The following is a 15,530-nucleotide window of genomic DNA, read 5'->3' as shown; positions in this document are numbered from 1 at the left end:
TCCCCAATTTAACCCATTGAGGGTCAATGACGTAAATATATGGCACCGCGAACGAAACCCAAAATGGTCGATGTCGTATATTTACGGCGCCGTCTGTATGTTTAAAAATTGTACCAATTTCGCAACTTTTTCTTTTCTGCCATGTGCTGCCACTATGTGGGAATACAGGGAATTTTTTTCGCGCGCCTCACTCTCTCGGTTTTCGTTGCATGGTTTGTTATAGCGCTAGTTCGCTCCCGCGCGTCTACATGGTACCGCTCGCGCATTAGAGCGCGCGCGGGCTGGTGGCGGTTTGGGTTTTGTTCTGCAGGTTGTTTCGGCTTATTGCGCTCGCAAAACTTATGGCTATCTTGTTACTAATCGCTGAAAGGGCACCCGCTTGTTTCTCGCTCGTTTAGTGCTCACAGGGGTGCGCATAAGAAGGATGCCGCCGTGCATGCATTTCCGTAGCTTTTTTTTTTTAGACTTGCGAAAACTAATTGCCCCTGGTTGGCGATAAGATGAAGATTAGCAGAAGTCTGTCACACGTTTTGCTTTTTTGACGGGCACACAACCACACAGTTTTCTTGAGTGCGTGCACCTACGTAGTTCGATTACGCTGTGAATGTACATATTAGTGTAAGAGCAGGAACATTTGAGTCTTGCGAAATATTCTCATGTGCGCATTTTGAAAACCTTGAACTATAACAATGCATCAAATTTTCAATTCTTTTAAGTTTATTTCCTTTTTTATTGTTGTTATGCATGAATAAATGCATGCATGCATGCATTGGTATATATATATATATATATATATATATATATATATATATATATATATATATATATATACCAATGCAAAATATTTTTTTCTCACTTTACGGTCACCTGAAAAAATTACGGCAAATGTTTTTCGAAATAACTCCCCAAGGAGAATTGGAATCTGGATAAAAAAAGCGACCCTAGGTGGTCGCATATTGCGAAAAAAATCAACCCTCAAAGCGTTAAGAAAAACAGACAACGTGGAGACTGAAAATAAACATGATTGCACTACAGTTCTGAAGAGTTTCAGCACCCGTCTTGGGAAGGCGACGAAATACACACTTGCACTCACAGATCACACATGGCTAACTTTCCCCATGGTCTTAACCGCCATTCGACTTTTTATAATGGAGCAAAAGATGGTTTGGCCGATTTACCTGCTTCTTGGCACACAAAGCAGTTTCCCACAAGTTGCTCAACTTTCCTATCCATGTGAGGCCACCAGTAGATGCCTCTCAATGAGCTTGGTTTTCGTGATGCCTAAGTGACCTTCATGAGCAATTGACAGGAGTGTCTGATACAAGGAAGCAGGAGAAACGATACATTCACCTCGGAGAAGCAGATTATCCACGTATGAATATTCGGACTGTACAGCAGTATATGCCTGCAACTCTGGCGGAAGGTCCACCGCAGTTCTCCATCCTTTTACTATTTTTTTTTCTTTTAATGCTTGGTACACTGGATCTCCTTGTGTAGCTGCTTGGAATTATTCCTTTGTGATACAAGATGAAACCAAAGACACTACTTCATCATCTAGTACTGGTTTACATTCGGGAGGGACAGATATGCGTGACAATGCGTGCGCAATGGCATTTTGGTCACCTTTACAGTACTCAATGATGAAATTGTAATATAGCAATCTTGCACTCCACGTTGAAATACTTAATGGTCGCTGTCCAGGTCCCTTTGAAGACAGCAATGCGACTAGAGCTTGGTGATCAATTCGTAGAGTGAACTGTCGACCCCACAAGCAAGCACGCCAGTGTTCATACGCAAACAGACATGTCAATGCTTGTCATTCGCCTACAGAGTACCATTGTTCTGCGGAAGATATCGTACGAGAAGCAAAGGCTACTGTAAAGAGCTCATTTCCGCATTTTTGCTGCAGGACGGCTCCTATGCCAATGTCAGAAGCATCAACTGTGACAACAATACGAAGATGCGGTTGAAACATGCGTACCACTGGGTGTGGTGCAAGCGCATCTTTAATCGCCTGAAAGCTGTATTCAGTATCCCAATCCCAGACAAAGGCTTGTCCTTGCCTTAGGAGTTTCCTTAGCGGCTCCACTACATCGGCATACCGAGGGATAAATTTAGCATAATATCCCATGAGGCCCAGAAATGAATGTAGAGCGTGTTTGTCCTTAGGCTGTGGTGCCTCCACGATTGCCTGAGCTTTGCTATCCATCGGCGAAATGCTATTTGCAGAAATTTTATGTCCTAAGAAAGTTAATTCTGGGACACTGAATACGCACTTCTGGTTAAGCTGCATGCCTGCATTACTTATTCTAGACAGGACGGTTTGCAAATTTCTGTCTGGTCACGTTGAGTGTGACCCCATACAAGAAGATCATCAAGGTAGCACAAGGTGGCTGGACAGTCTTTTAAAACAGATGACATGATCTGTTGGAAAGCGGATGGAACAGATGCCCAACCGAAAACACACGCTTGAAGCGAAAAAGACCGTCATGAGTGACAAAAGTAGTAAGCTCATGGCTTTTCTCGGACAATAAAATCTGATGAGAAGCGCACCGTAAGTCCAACTTACTAAAGACGGTAGCATCAGCAAGTCGATGTAACAGTTCGTCAGCCCTCGGTAGCGGAAAGGCGTCGATGATGATAGCCTTGTTGCGGTCTCGAAGATCGATGCAAAGTCGAATGGAATTGTCCATCTTCAGAATGATGACGCGCGGAGAAATCCACTTGGAAGCAGTGACTCGTTCTATGACATCAGCTGATTCCAGGTGTTGTAGCTCGGCGGAGACTCGCTCCCGGAGAACCAGAGGTAGAGGACGCAGTTTCGCTGAGATTGGTTGCACTGAACTCGGAGATGAACGTCATAAACGAAGCCCTTTACAAGTCCCAATTGTCCTGAGAACAAATGGGCGACCTCTGCTGGAGCGTTGTGTGGAAGAGATGGAAGCTGGACGCTTGGGTCAGCTGGAAGTCCTGATACTTGTTGACATGTAAGCGAAGACCCTTGAATGTCAATGCCCAAAGCTTGAATGACGTCTAAGCCCAGAAGAGAAGTGACTTGGTTCGCGATGTGAAATGTCACTACTGCAGCCTTGTTGCGGTACTTGACGAGCTCGGAGAAACGTCCTGAATGCAGAATTTCTTGCTGTGAATAATTCTTGAGTCGAAGACTCGAAGGAGATAATGGAAAAAACCTTGAAATGTTCTTCGTATAGGAAGCTGTTCATCAGCGACACCGTAGCTCCTGTGTCCACGAGTAATATGAGTGTAGTTTTCGCTATGAGGACTTCGGCGTCAATTGTTGCCGGACGGAAATTCGGTGCTTGAATTGTAAGCACAAACGGGACTGTAGTGGCTGAGTCTGTATCAGCGGTAACGGAAACAAGCTGCGTTCGAGCAGGAGACTGTCGCTGCGTTCGGTTCCTCGAACGGCAAACCGAAGCGTAATGTCCCACTTTTCCGCACGCATGGCAGGCGAGATGCTTTGCCGGACAGGCTGGATCGGATGCGATGTGGTGAGGTGAGCCACATCGGTACCAATGGACTGCGATGTCTCGACAGGCTTCGCGGAGTTCGGGCCGGGCGTCAGGCTGGCCGGCCTCTCGAGGATGCGACTTTCCGCCATGCCGTTGAGCGCCATCTTGAAGGCGCCGGGTCGAGAAAGAAGTATAGCGGGAGCCACCATCTTGCGTGCCCGGGTGAGGAAAGTGATGGCTGGCGACGCCATCTTGGCGTCGCGTTGAGATGCGCTGAACAGACGAGCTGTTGAAGACTTGAAGTTCCTTGTTAACTTGCTCCATGCTTCGTCCGATTTTCTCAGCTTTCTTGAGCGTGAGGGACGATCCTTCGTAGAGTAGCCTTGTATTCTTGCGGATGTGACGCCTTGCAGGATTTCGTCGCGAAGGGACTCGTCATGCCAAGTGCCGAACACACAAGCAGGCGCCAGCCTTTGTAGCGCGGTGACGAAGTCCTGAAAGGTTTCTCCAGGTAGTTGCTTCCTGTCCCGGAAGATAATGCGGTGCACCGTGGGATTGGCGCTTTCTTCATAATGTCGGTCGAAGGTGCGAAGAGCGTTTTCGAACGTAGTAGCTCTCGGGTCCGTTTGCGACGCGAAGTCATAGTAGAGACGCTACCTTTCGAAGCACAAGTTACTGAGTAAACTGGCTTTCTTCCTGTCGTCTTGTAGTGCCTCGCATCCGGTAGCCTGGAGAAACATGCAAAAAGAATGTTTCCATGTGAGCCATGAAACCGAAGGAGTACCCGGTAGTGCAAGGGAAGGCGGCATGGGGGGTGCGAATGCCATGCTGGGCACCGAGAACAAAGGCGGGGGAGTTGAGGTGGACGGAGCAGAAGTGGACATAGCGTCTTGCATGCCGGAAGCAGGAGAGTAGCAGAAGTAGAATAGCAAGGACACTTAGGAAGGAAGAGTAAATGGTTTACCTCGTCGCCAGTTTGTTGTAGCTTCGATGGGGCGGCCGGACGTAGGGCCTACGGCATGAGGCCTAAACGGCTGGGGGCGCAGCGCCGCAGAGAAAGAGCCGGACTACTCAGGTCAGGGACCATGCAAAGAATGATTTTATTTCAGTGAGGGGAACTGCAGCAGGCAGATTACAGCGTTTGGCGCTGAGTGGCGCCCTGACGTAAACGACCCAAAACTGAAACCGAAAGCCAACGCAGGATACCACACATAACAGATACAGGCACAAACACTTTCCTTCTTAGCCTGCAGCTTTTTCACGCTAAAAATGTACCGTCGAAAGCACTCTTCTGAAAGCCACCAACACTGTACTCAATGACTCTCATGCATATACAATAAAAGCTTGTTAATTCCCAACTCGTTAATTAGAAATTTCGGATAATTCGAAGTAGCCGCAGCAATCTGTCCAGCAATGCATTGAAAGCAATATGCAACACATCCTGCTATTTCACACTAAAAACTGCACCGCCACTGATAATTTGAACTCCGCACCGTCATTGATGGGGAGAGTCACCACGCGGGTCGCGCGGCTTTGCTTTTTCCATCTGTGGCCCTTGTTTAAGCCTGGCTGGAGAGAGACGCCTTTGCGCCTGACCAGGCCTCTGCTGCAGGCCACTTCTCTCCTATGAGGCTCCGTATGAAGCTCAAGGGTGATAAAATTGTCGCTAGCGAGAGCTCTCCACAAAAGATTCCGTAATGCCAGGGACGTGGTCTATGTGGACGCGGCGGAGTACGCAAATGGACAGTGTATGTCGATAGTTGCTACGAGTCTAGAGGGTGACTGCAGAGTTAGTGAGACGGCGAAAACATGGAAGGCAGAGGTGGTGGAGGAAGCTGCCTTAGCACTGGCAATAGCCTCCACGGAAGCTAACATCGTAGTAAGCGACTGCAAGACAGCCGTCAAGAACTATGCAAAAAGAAGAATCTCGCCGGAAGCATTGAGAATTTTAAACAACTTTCGTGAAGATCGCGACATTCACATTATATGGGCACCCGCACACTCCTCCCTTCCCGGGAACGAAATAGCGCACAACCTGGCTCGAGAACTGACAGGCCGAGCAGGTGACACGCAACAAATACTGGGAACGGTGAGAGACCGGATGACCAGCTTGAACGAGATCGCCAAACACTATAAATTGGGAAGGGCCCATTTCCCTCCGGCACACTCCTCGTTAAATAGACGGCAAGCGACGGCATGGCGCCTCTTACAAACAGATACATATCCGAACCCGGTGGCCTACCACCGCTACTACCTGGAGCTTTACACGGATAGATGTAGATTCTGTGAAAAAAGGGCGGACCTACAACATATGGTTTGGGCTTGTCCTCGTACACCCATACAGAATAAAATAATTAAGACCAGAGAGCAGTGGGAGACCGCGTTGCTCAGCTGTGCACCGGAAGACCAACTCAAGGCAATCCAGCAGGCCGAAGATGCCGCCAGGGCCCAAGGGCTCGAGGCCGTCATTTAGGTAGAGGCCTAGGTCTCAAATCTGCTGTGCACAAATAAAGTTTATTCCTCCTCCTCCTCCTCCTGTGCACCGTATGATGTATGTGCGCGCGAAAGCATGCGAGGGTGAGCCCGCAAATGTGGCTCAATGCACGCCCTCTCCCGTCGCGAACGAGGCATGGGGTGAGGCAAAGGAAGGGACGGGAGGGACGTTCTCCAAGGTCGATCCAATTAGGTCGCGAAGCTTCAAGCGGTTCAGTACAGATTGTCACCGACATCAGCAAGGGGGGTTATGGGAGGAGCGAGTGAAGCGCGACTATGTTTGGTGGGAACAAACATTGGAAAAAAAAAGCTGTTTTTATATCAAGCGTGACACAGTTAGACTCATTCAACGAAAATAAAACTCCTGGTCAATTTTATATATTCGTGACGAGTTAAGAAAATACAAGTTTATTCAATTTTATTATTATTAATAAATGTATTTATTTTCGGCACTCATCGTTACAGGGGGCGCTGACGCCACTATCTCTCGCAATGCAATGCACGTCTTGAAATTGGCAGAAAGACGCACTCGTAAAGTTCACCTGTTGAAATACGCCCCCTCATTTTGTGCTTTCTTGCTTGTCGAAGTTTGTCTGAATTTGGTGACGCGAATAGCTTCATCGCTTCTTAATCTGTTCAGTCAAAAGTAGTGAGTTATGACCGCCAGATAATTGTGTAGTTGTTTTCGTGCGACTGCGCCGGCTGACGAGCTTGGCGTCCGAAGATAGGATCAGCACTCTACACCTAAAGCTTTCGTCGGCCTCCAAAGAAAGTATGTTCTGTGCAGGGGTGCGATTTCGGCAACCGTACGGCTGGCTTTTCCTGCATCGCTTCCCACGCTGAAAGCTCGAAACGCCCATCAAGTCGAATGGTGGGGCATTTGAATATATAGCTCCAAAAGCAGGCTCTGACTAGCTCAGAACTACACGACCAATTATGGGCTATCCAGCGGGCCCGGGCAGCGGTGGCAAGGCTATGCCTCACCGCACACAATGCCCGGGTGGCCTGAGCCCGGGCTAGCAACCTCGCAGGTCCTTTTTCCATTAAAGTTTTTTCCGTCCGTCCGTCCAGGCCAGCAAAACAAATTTCGCGCCTTCGAAAACAAAATGACGTCACTTCTGCTTTTAACGGACATGGGGTCACATTATTTTTTCTTCTGCCGGGAGTGTTCCCACCACATACAGATGGCGCTAAGCCCCATGAACCGCCGATGGACCGCCATGTTTTGAACGTATGGGCTCCTATGGAAGCTTCGTTACCAGGTGTATTTACCTTGCGTTCTCCTCCGGCAGCTGCTTCTTATGGCGGAGCCATGCGGGCACCGTGTCTTGAAATCTATCTGCGATATGGCCAAAGTGCGCGCCCGCGTGGGCATAGGCGTGGGCCTCATCTTCAAAGCGATCTGCGATCTTTGCAGAGAGCGCGTAGTGCCGGTAGCTTCGTATACCAAGTGCTTTCTGTTTCATTCGCGTTGAAGCGAGAGCTGTTCGGAGGTCAATTAGCCCGCTGCTACTGCCGCGATTCTTCACTCCAGCGTTTTTCAGCAAGTTCCCGCAGTCATTGAACAAGATGTGTTCATGTTTACCTGTGCACGCGATACCGGGCTTATTAATTTACCTAGTAAGCAAATGTTCACAAGTTTATACGGCCGATAAAACTACTATCCTTACTTTTTATAACTATCTACTAATCTGCTATCGCAATCGATGCTTCTTTTCTCGGGCGAAACTGTGACATTTTTTTTTTCTTCGCACCAGTCAGCTCAACGAATGCTCGAATGGAGCAAGAGCCATCTTGACATCAGGCACGTTGGTCCGTGTTGGCCGTGTCCGGTTACGTTGGCTGTACCAGTGCTACGGAGGAATAGACGTTGTTCACGCCAACGTGATGTAGCGTGTTTGCGCGCATTCTCACGCCACGTTGGACTATATATGCGCGTTAACCGAGCAATATTTTTCTCTGACTTTCATTAGTTCGAATTTTATACAATTTGTATTTTCGTAGCATCCCCGCGAAATTCAAATTAACGAGCTTTTAGTGTAGGTTTAAAAAAAGGCTGCGTTCAACTTGTAATGATTGCAACTTTATTTATGCAACTATAAACCGTTTTTTCGTAGGCGCCGCCATATTGTGAACGCAGTGGCGCCGCCTATGAGCAGCGCCATACTGGCTTGGGTGAAAGCGGTCTTTTGCATGGCAGGTATGCGCTCGGCGGTAGGTTCTGGCGTTTGTTTTCGTGGTCGTGCGGTCTGTTTAGTATGACGTGCGTCTTCTACGTGGTAAACGGTTCTGTGAGACGTGCTGAAGTGGTTTAAGGCGTCATGGCCGGAATTTCTGCTGGCGTTGCGGTGGATGGAACACGCAGCGCGATGTGTGAGCGCATATTTGAGCCTACAATCAGCCTCGGAGATCGATTGTGTATTTCCGAATGTTTCAATCACTAGTGTCCGCTATTTCTAAGCGCTATGTCTAAGCTCTATCCTCTATTTCTAAGCTGCGGTTTAGGAGCCACGAAACATACGCGATGATCGTAACAGCGTGGGTACCGTCCTGCTACGATAGGAGCTGTGCTGTTATACTTTGACAAGCATTCAAACTGTTCGCTGCAGCTTATATTGCGTGACTACTTGGTTGGATGGATGAGGTTTCCACCCACGAATAAAATAGTTTTGGTGGGCAATAGCAGCATACCTTACAGTCTGAATTAAACTTGTCCAGCAAAGCGACCGTTTACGAACTGCAGGAGCGTCCTAAGCAGTGATAGGTGCTGGATTACAGATATCTTTGTTCTATATAGCACATGGTCCAAGCATACGGCACCAGCGGTTATAAAGGTTGTGCGGCGTTAGCCCGTTTTCTCTTGCTTTTTAGAGAAAGAGGATGATAACCGTTTTTTTTTCGGTTGTGTTCGTTCAGTTCTCTACGACGCACTCACACGTATTACGGAAATTTTGCGCTCAAAAATAGCCATCGCATTCTTTTTATGCGAACCCTCTCATACATTATGGCTGTATACAGGCCAAAAAGGCAATGCCGAAGCACGCAGCTTATATATGTATCGTGCTGGCTCACCAACCGCAGTGATCGCTGTGTTGAGCAGCGCCATGGGCCTCATGCAGCAAGGCTAGCGTAGACATATGGTAACTTCAAGCATACTAGACTTGAAATGCGTGAGAACGATGCCATTGTATCCCGAATATTTGATAGCGCCTGCCGCTCAGATGTTTCGTGGTTGCCTTAGGTTGGGCGCGCGCGAGCATGCGCTATGTTTTATGTTTTACTCCCTACGCCAATCGATGAGACAGTGAGCTGATTTACCATTTAATGCTGGTAATACAGAGACGCCGGTTTTCTTTGTTGAATTAAAATCGATATAAGCAAAATAGTTCACAACACATACACGAACCGCGACTGATAATGCGCGTACACCGCGGCTGATTATGCGCGTCACATTTTTGCTCCCCCAAGACATATTTCTGCCTACTGTAGTTACAGATGCACCGAAAGGCTTCCCTGACGACCTTATATGAACGAACATGGCGTAAATTTCACAAAGTAAGCTCTAAAACATCACGAAATCGTTCCGCAGCACGCGACAGCAGTACTTTCAAGCAGCGTTGCGCCGGATAGCCCAAGCCAGAGAGGAGGAAAGGCTCTCCGCGCGCCCTATCCTCCTCGCCTGATGAAAAGGTCTGTACACCAACACCATTTTTAGGACTCGTTATGAAACTCCCAGGGCGTCTTAGGTTCTGAGATGTATTTACTAGCCATCGAAACTGTAAAAACAGTAATGTAGCCTTTACTATCTGCTGACATGCAGCAAATAGGTGAAGTAACTTTTTGTTTGTAGCTTCACTTTCGGCTAGACATCAACAGTGTCATCCTTTTGCACAAATTTTGTTGCACTAGATTAAACTACCGAAATGCCTATGGACACTCAAACATGTTTTTATGGCAGTTGTGCGCTTTTACTAGTTTGGTAAGGCTGATCATCTTCGTTATATTCGGGGGCAGGCGGCTACTTCATGAAACCTGCACCCACTCATTTTGGTTCCCCCACCCCAACCCCCAGGAGAAAAATTCTGGCATTGCAAGACCAAGAGCAGGTTGTTCATTTATTAGCCTCATGATAATGCTACATATGAGAAAGGTGTAGCCTTTGAGGCTTTCCATCAACATGCTTGCCAACGTTAACATTTTGGGAACAATCGCTCAGAAGTACTCTTAGCACTTCAGACCCAAACGATCAATTTCTTGTACTCATAAAATGGTTAATAATATATAGTTAGGCAAAAAAAGACAGAAGTTAGGGTGGAAAGGGAAAATTGAAGAAGTCGTCACACAAGGAATGTAGCTCCAGCCTGATGATACTCCTTGTTCGGCAACTTCTCATGATATATAGTTAGGCATTCAAACACACTGAAGGTAGCTAAGACGAAGTCATCAACCGCAAGCATCAAAGCAAATGTACAGGCCATAATGTGATCACACACGATTAGATAGGTAGTGACGAACAAAAAACAGCTGACGGTGACGGACAGACACCACAAAAACCTGTACCACGCCTTTTTTCCAATCTGTTGAGGTGTGATAAGGCCCCCTAGACTTCTCTTGTGATTGAAGACGGACGGCATGCAGTCAGGGTGGAGAAAACGTGATGTCTCTCCTGGAAAAATATTACAAACTACATTCAAGCATCTGCCATGTCTACGCGTGTGCATTACACATGACTTGCGTCTGCAAGTTTACTCAGATTGCAGGTGCTAAGAGCTATTATCGCATATCCCTGAAAATGCAGGCGTCTTAACAAGGGTTTTCCTTACTTCATAGCTAACAAAAATGCACTGTTGTACAATGCGACCACAATGATCATGTAGGGCATGGCCAAACTGGCCACCACTGCTGAGCAATACATCCGTGGAGCTACATAATGGTTAGGCCAGCAGCAGCTTGCTAACGGCACTACACCACATTGCTTGCGACTACACAGAAAAAAATGTAACTTACCTTGTAATAAATGTCTGCTGCATACTCGAGAGTTGGCGGACGGTTGCCACAGGGAGCCGTTGACACTGACGAGGCTCATTGCCTGAATCCATTTCGCTCGCTTGGCTGCATGTAAGCACGCTGCAGGAAATCTAAATAGTCTGACACCTCCGTCTTTGCTCTTGACATTCGCACAGCCGACGGCAACAAACTGGTTCAGCGTTGCCTGCGATTTCCTGCTTCCGTTCGCAAAAATCACAGCGAAAACTGGTGGAAACACAAGCTCGTACATTCTCGCTGAGGGAAAAGCGTGACCATGCTACCCCCAAAACAAATGTGATCGTATGCCATCCCATGATGCACGACGCTGCAACAAGCTGCACATGCGCAGTAGGTTCACCTGAAGAAGGTCCATTGCTGATACATCTTGTGTCCATTATCCTTTAGCCCGCCATCGCTTTCCAGTTTTGGCTGGTTTATTTTATTGCAGTAGCAATTATATGGACAGCCCAGCGGCATTTCTGCCGTCACCGTGGAGTTCCGTATAACGTCCAAGGGCGATAAAATCACCACTGTCGCGCCTTATGTTGGATGTGCAAGTGAAAACAGGCGAGGGTGAGCCAGGCAACATGGCTCAATCTCACGTGTGCAAGTGAGGAAGGTGGGCCAGCAGCGTGCCCTCTCCTGGCGCGTGCTAGGTGCAGGGGTGAGGCGAGGGAGGGGTTCTTTTCTGGAGGCTGCTGCTTACGGCACAGCCGTGTGAGCACCGCATCTTGAAAGCGATCTACAATGTGGCCAAAGTGCGCGCCTGTGCATGCCCATGCCTCATCTTCAAAGCGATCTGCGATGCTTGCAGAGTACATGTAGTGCCGGCAGCTTCGAATGAGCTGTGCTTTTAACGTTTCGTTCGCGTTGAAGTGAGAGATGCACAAAAGTCAATTTGCTCGCTGCTGTTGACACGATTCCTTACTCAAGCATTTTCAAAGCAAGTTTCTGCAGTCATCCAGCGAGAAGTGTTCATGTTTACCTGTGCGTGCGTGGCACTGTGCTTGTTAATTTAGTTAGTAAGCAAATGTTTACAGGTTTATACAGCCAATAAAATTACTATCCTTACTTCACATAGCAACCTACTAATTTGCTATAGCAATCGGTGCTTCGCCTTTCGAGCGAAACTGCGACTTTTTTCAGTACTAAAGTTATTTCTTCTATAAGTGCCTCATGGCTTCACCCTCATTTTTAACAAATAGAGTAAAAAAAGTTAGAGCCCCACTGTCGATGTCGATGCAACTAACCTTTTGTAAAAAATAAATGCAAGAACGTTGTGGCCATGACGCAATTCCGGTAACCTTATTCTCTTTCGGTACATGCAGTCCACAAAAGCATAGCCTTTGAGATCCAAGGAAGCTGTTACTGGGGCACATCACATCACATGATGTGAGCACATCACGCCACCTGTCGCTTAGCTGGGAGAGTGATCACCAGTGCAAGCCAAAAGCCAGCCACGGCGGTTTGCAATTAGGATTATTTGTGGTAGACCCTATTTGCATGCCAATTAACAAGGTTTAAATACATGGAGTTCTATGGAGCTTGGCCAGACTGTACCACATAATTTGAATTATCCAAAATTTCAAATAATTGACGTGTGAATTATTTCTTACTTGCCTCTAGTTAAAGCCATCAATTATTTTTTTTCTTGGCCTGCAGCATTAGTTGGGAAAGCCAGTGTTAAGGCACTGCAGAATACATGCGAAATGACTTCCATGGTCATTGCATGTTACCCAGTTTTCCATGTCACTTGTAGAGACGAGGGGATATTCACTAGCTGCCTGCTTTGCATCCACCCTGAGCATTCTAGGCGACACAATGGACAACCTACTTCTTGCACCAGGTCAACTATTCAGATTTATTCCCAGCTCTGCCATGGGCCCCATAGAGCAAATGTAAAATGGCGAAAAATATTTTGGACATCAAACGATAGTGAATTTAATTGTTCGCACTTGATCTGACAAAATTGTGTTCCTTACATTGTTACCACAAACGCAGTTTCCATTGTTAGCATTTTTTCAGGCTTTTTACAACTGCCGTTTGGCCGCTAAAGTTTACTACAGCCATGACTGAGGGCTCATTCACACTGGTGATCAAGGAACGAGCGCCTAACCCAAAGCAGCTGCTTTCTGACCAATGCAACCAACTGCAGCCATATATAAAACCAATTGCTTTGCGACCAACCTGGTTGCACGACCTCTGTGAGTTGCCAATGCGAATGAGCTCTAAATGTGATACTTTAGAACTTTGGCTTGCATTTTGATAGTGTACTCTGGATCTGTGGTCACAGGAGTCTCATGCAGCATGCCGAAAATAAAAAAGCATGTAGAAAATAGACTGTAGCCGGAATCCAAACTTGATTGACGATCACTGTGACACGATCACGACGCTGTGAGTGATGATCACATTTGCCGCTGGAAATTCGTAGTCAACAAGCTTCATGAGAGCGAATAAGTCATTTGTCGCTGTGCCACACAGTCAAATCAGCAATGAGATGGGGTCCATGTGAGAAATAGATTTGCAATGTGAGCACAAGTAAGCAATAAAATGTATCAGTAAAACTAAAACAGGGTGTCTACCAAGTTGACATTTCCAAATTCCCTGAATGAGCCAGAACTTTGTTTTATGTCAAGACAGGCTGACACCACGTTGCCCGATGCTGTTACTCTCTAGTAAGCAAGCCGAAACAAAAAAATTACTTAATCCAGTTTGAATAGTAAGGAGTAATATCTATTTTATTTAAAAAGAAAACAGAAGGAAGGTGTTAGTAAAATGCACAGCGAAAGAAATGGTAAAGCCTATTCCAAATTGAGTCGAACATTTTCAAATACGAATGAAAAGGAGATGCATACATAAGTAAATATTTTTTAATATCAGCTATTTCTATCAACTGATAGAAAGCTCATCTGTATGAGGTCCTGAACTTTGTCACAACTAAGGTTCTCTCTCAGCAGCTGGGAAGTCAACCTCAACTGTCCTGACATACTCTCAGCCCGTACACAACATCTCAGTGTTGGGTTTCACTGCTTAAACAATTTATTATGGTTTGGATGAGGGACACCTGTGTCTCAGCGTCAGCCATCACTTAGTTTTTTTAGCTCAAGCTCCTTCAAAAAGGCGGCGGCACCCTTCCTTTCCCGTTAATTCCTCAGTGCGTCGGTCCTTTCTGTTCTCATCCTCCTTCTACCACGCTTTCACCACATAGATCATCTGAAGCATTCTCTTGGTCAGTTGTGCAGTCAACATTTCATTTTTCGGTCTTCCGAGGGGCCGCAAAAAAAATTGAAAAAAAAAAACGGGCAGTCTGAAAAAAATTAATGCATGTCTTTAACTGCCTTTAAGGGCTAAAATTACTACAGGCACGTCTGAAAAAGCTCTGAAGGCCTGCCAGTACGCTTATTAGGCATATCAGGGCTTGTACTGTGACAGGAGACGGGGTGCACGCATTTGTAATTAAGGAATACATACTGTGTCCCGTGACAATTGCCCCCTTCCCACGCTTGTTATGTTTCACCGCCGAACACTAATGTACTGAGGCGAAGCTAACTTTCGGAGACTGACATTACGCGACGCGCTGTGCTCTGCGAGCTTCAAAGCCAATCGCGAGGACTGCAAAGGCGGAGTCGGTGCCATCGGTGATAGCGGCGAATTCTTTCAATGAAAAACACGGCACCGCACGGCAAGAAGTTTAATAGCGAACATAGAAGCAGCTAGGCCTAACGTTGCCGCGGTGGTGGTTACGGCTGCCAGCGGATCTGCCTGCGAGAGTGCCGGTCCGAGGCGGCGAGATAATCAAAATAGCGGCGGTGGCGGCTTTGATTAATGCCATTTCAGACCTGCAGTCAGGGCAATATACATTGACTATATGGAGTACGTGGTGGTGCCGCAAAACCGTGCAAATTATCGGGCATGTCCAAAAAATCGGGCGTCTAGAAAATCAGTCGTTAACTACTCTGGCAATACATCGTGCCGATGACACGGCGTCAATGACGATTCGTTGCGATTCCTCTGTTACTGGAGCCAGCATTAACACGACTTTCGTTCCCTTTCAATAATGTTACAGCTAATTTTCCCTGATAGAAGCACAAATTCCCTGAGTTTTCCCTGAGTTTTTCCAGACTGTTCAAATTCCCTGAGAATTCCCGGTTTTCCCGGTTGGTAGACACCAAAAATCACGAGCTACATGTTAAACAGACCATACAACTTAGTCACTCAGATAACGGCATAGCTTTTCTTTCCGTTTATTCCTGACCACGTCATGGAAAGAGCGCCAGTTCTGATCATTTTCAGCTGGTCCACTTGGTATGAGAATGTGTAAGATTTCTAAAGTTGCAAGGTGCCACACTCCAAACATCGCAGCTGAAACGGATTGCTTAAGGATTGAAATCTTAAGGTGCCATGCAGCGTGCGTGCGCATCTACTTTCTTGTCCTCATTGTCTATGCATTTAAACAATGTCATGCCCAACAACCGACAAGGCCACACTTGTCAAGTGAAGTGCAGCATACTTGCTTTTACATTTGGCAGCAAGCAC

The 15,530-nt window shown here is 46.8% G+C and overlaps 1 protein-coding gene and 1 long non-coding RNA gene across 4 annotated transcripts in view; both read right to left on the bottom strand.

The window, feature by feature from the left end:
• mtTFB2 (mitochondrial transcription factor B2) overlaps positions 1-15,530 on the bottom strand; it is a 221,260-nt gene that overhangs the window by 130,134 nt on the left and 75,596 nt on the right. The window lies entirely within an intron of this gene.
• Positions 935-15,515, bottom strand: LOC135895971 (uncharacterized). The gene is made up of 5 exons (XR_010562527.1): positions 15,164-15,515; positions 10,974-13,558; positions 10,527-10,632; positions 4,438-4,540; positions 935-4,201 (listed from the first exon to the last, which is right to left on the bottom strand). It is a non-coding gene; the product is annotated as an uncharacterized lncRNA (long non-coding RNA).

This window comes from Dermacentor albipictus, chromosome 7 (assembly GCF_038994185.2).
Source record: "Dermacentor albipictus isolate Rhodes 1998 colony chromosome 7, USDA_Dalb.pri_finalv2, whole genome shotgun sequence".
NCBI classification, from domain to species: domain Eukaryota; kingdom Metazoa; phylum Arthropoda; class Arachnida; order Ixodida; family Ixodidae; genus Dermacentor; species Dermacentor albipictus.
The sequence above is the reverse complement of the archived record's forward strand: the minus strand, read 5'-3'. Positions and strand labels throughout refer to the sequence as shown.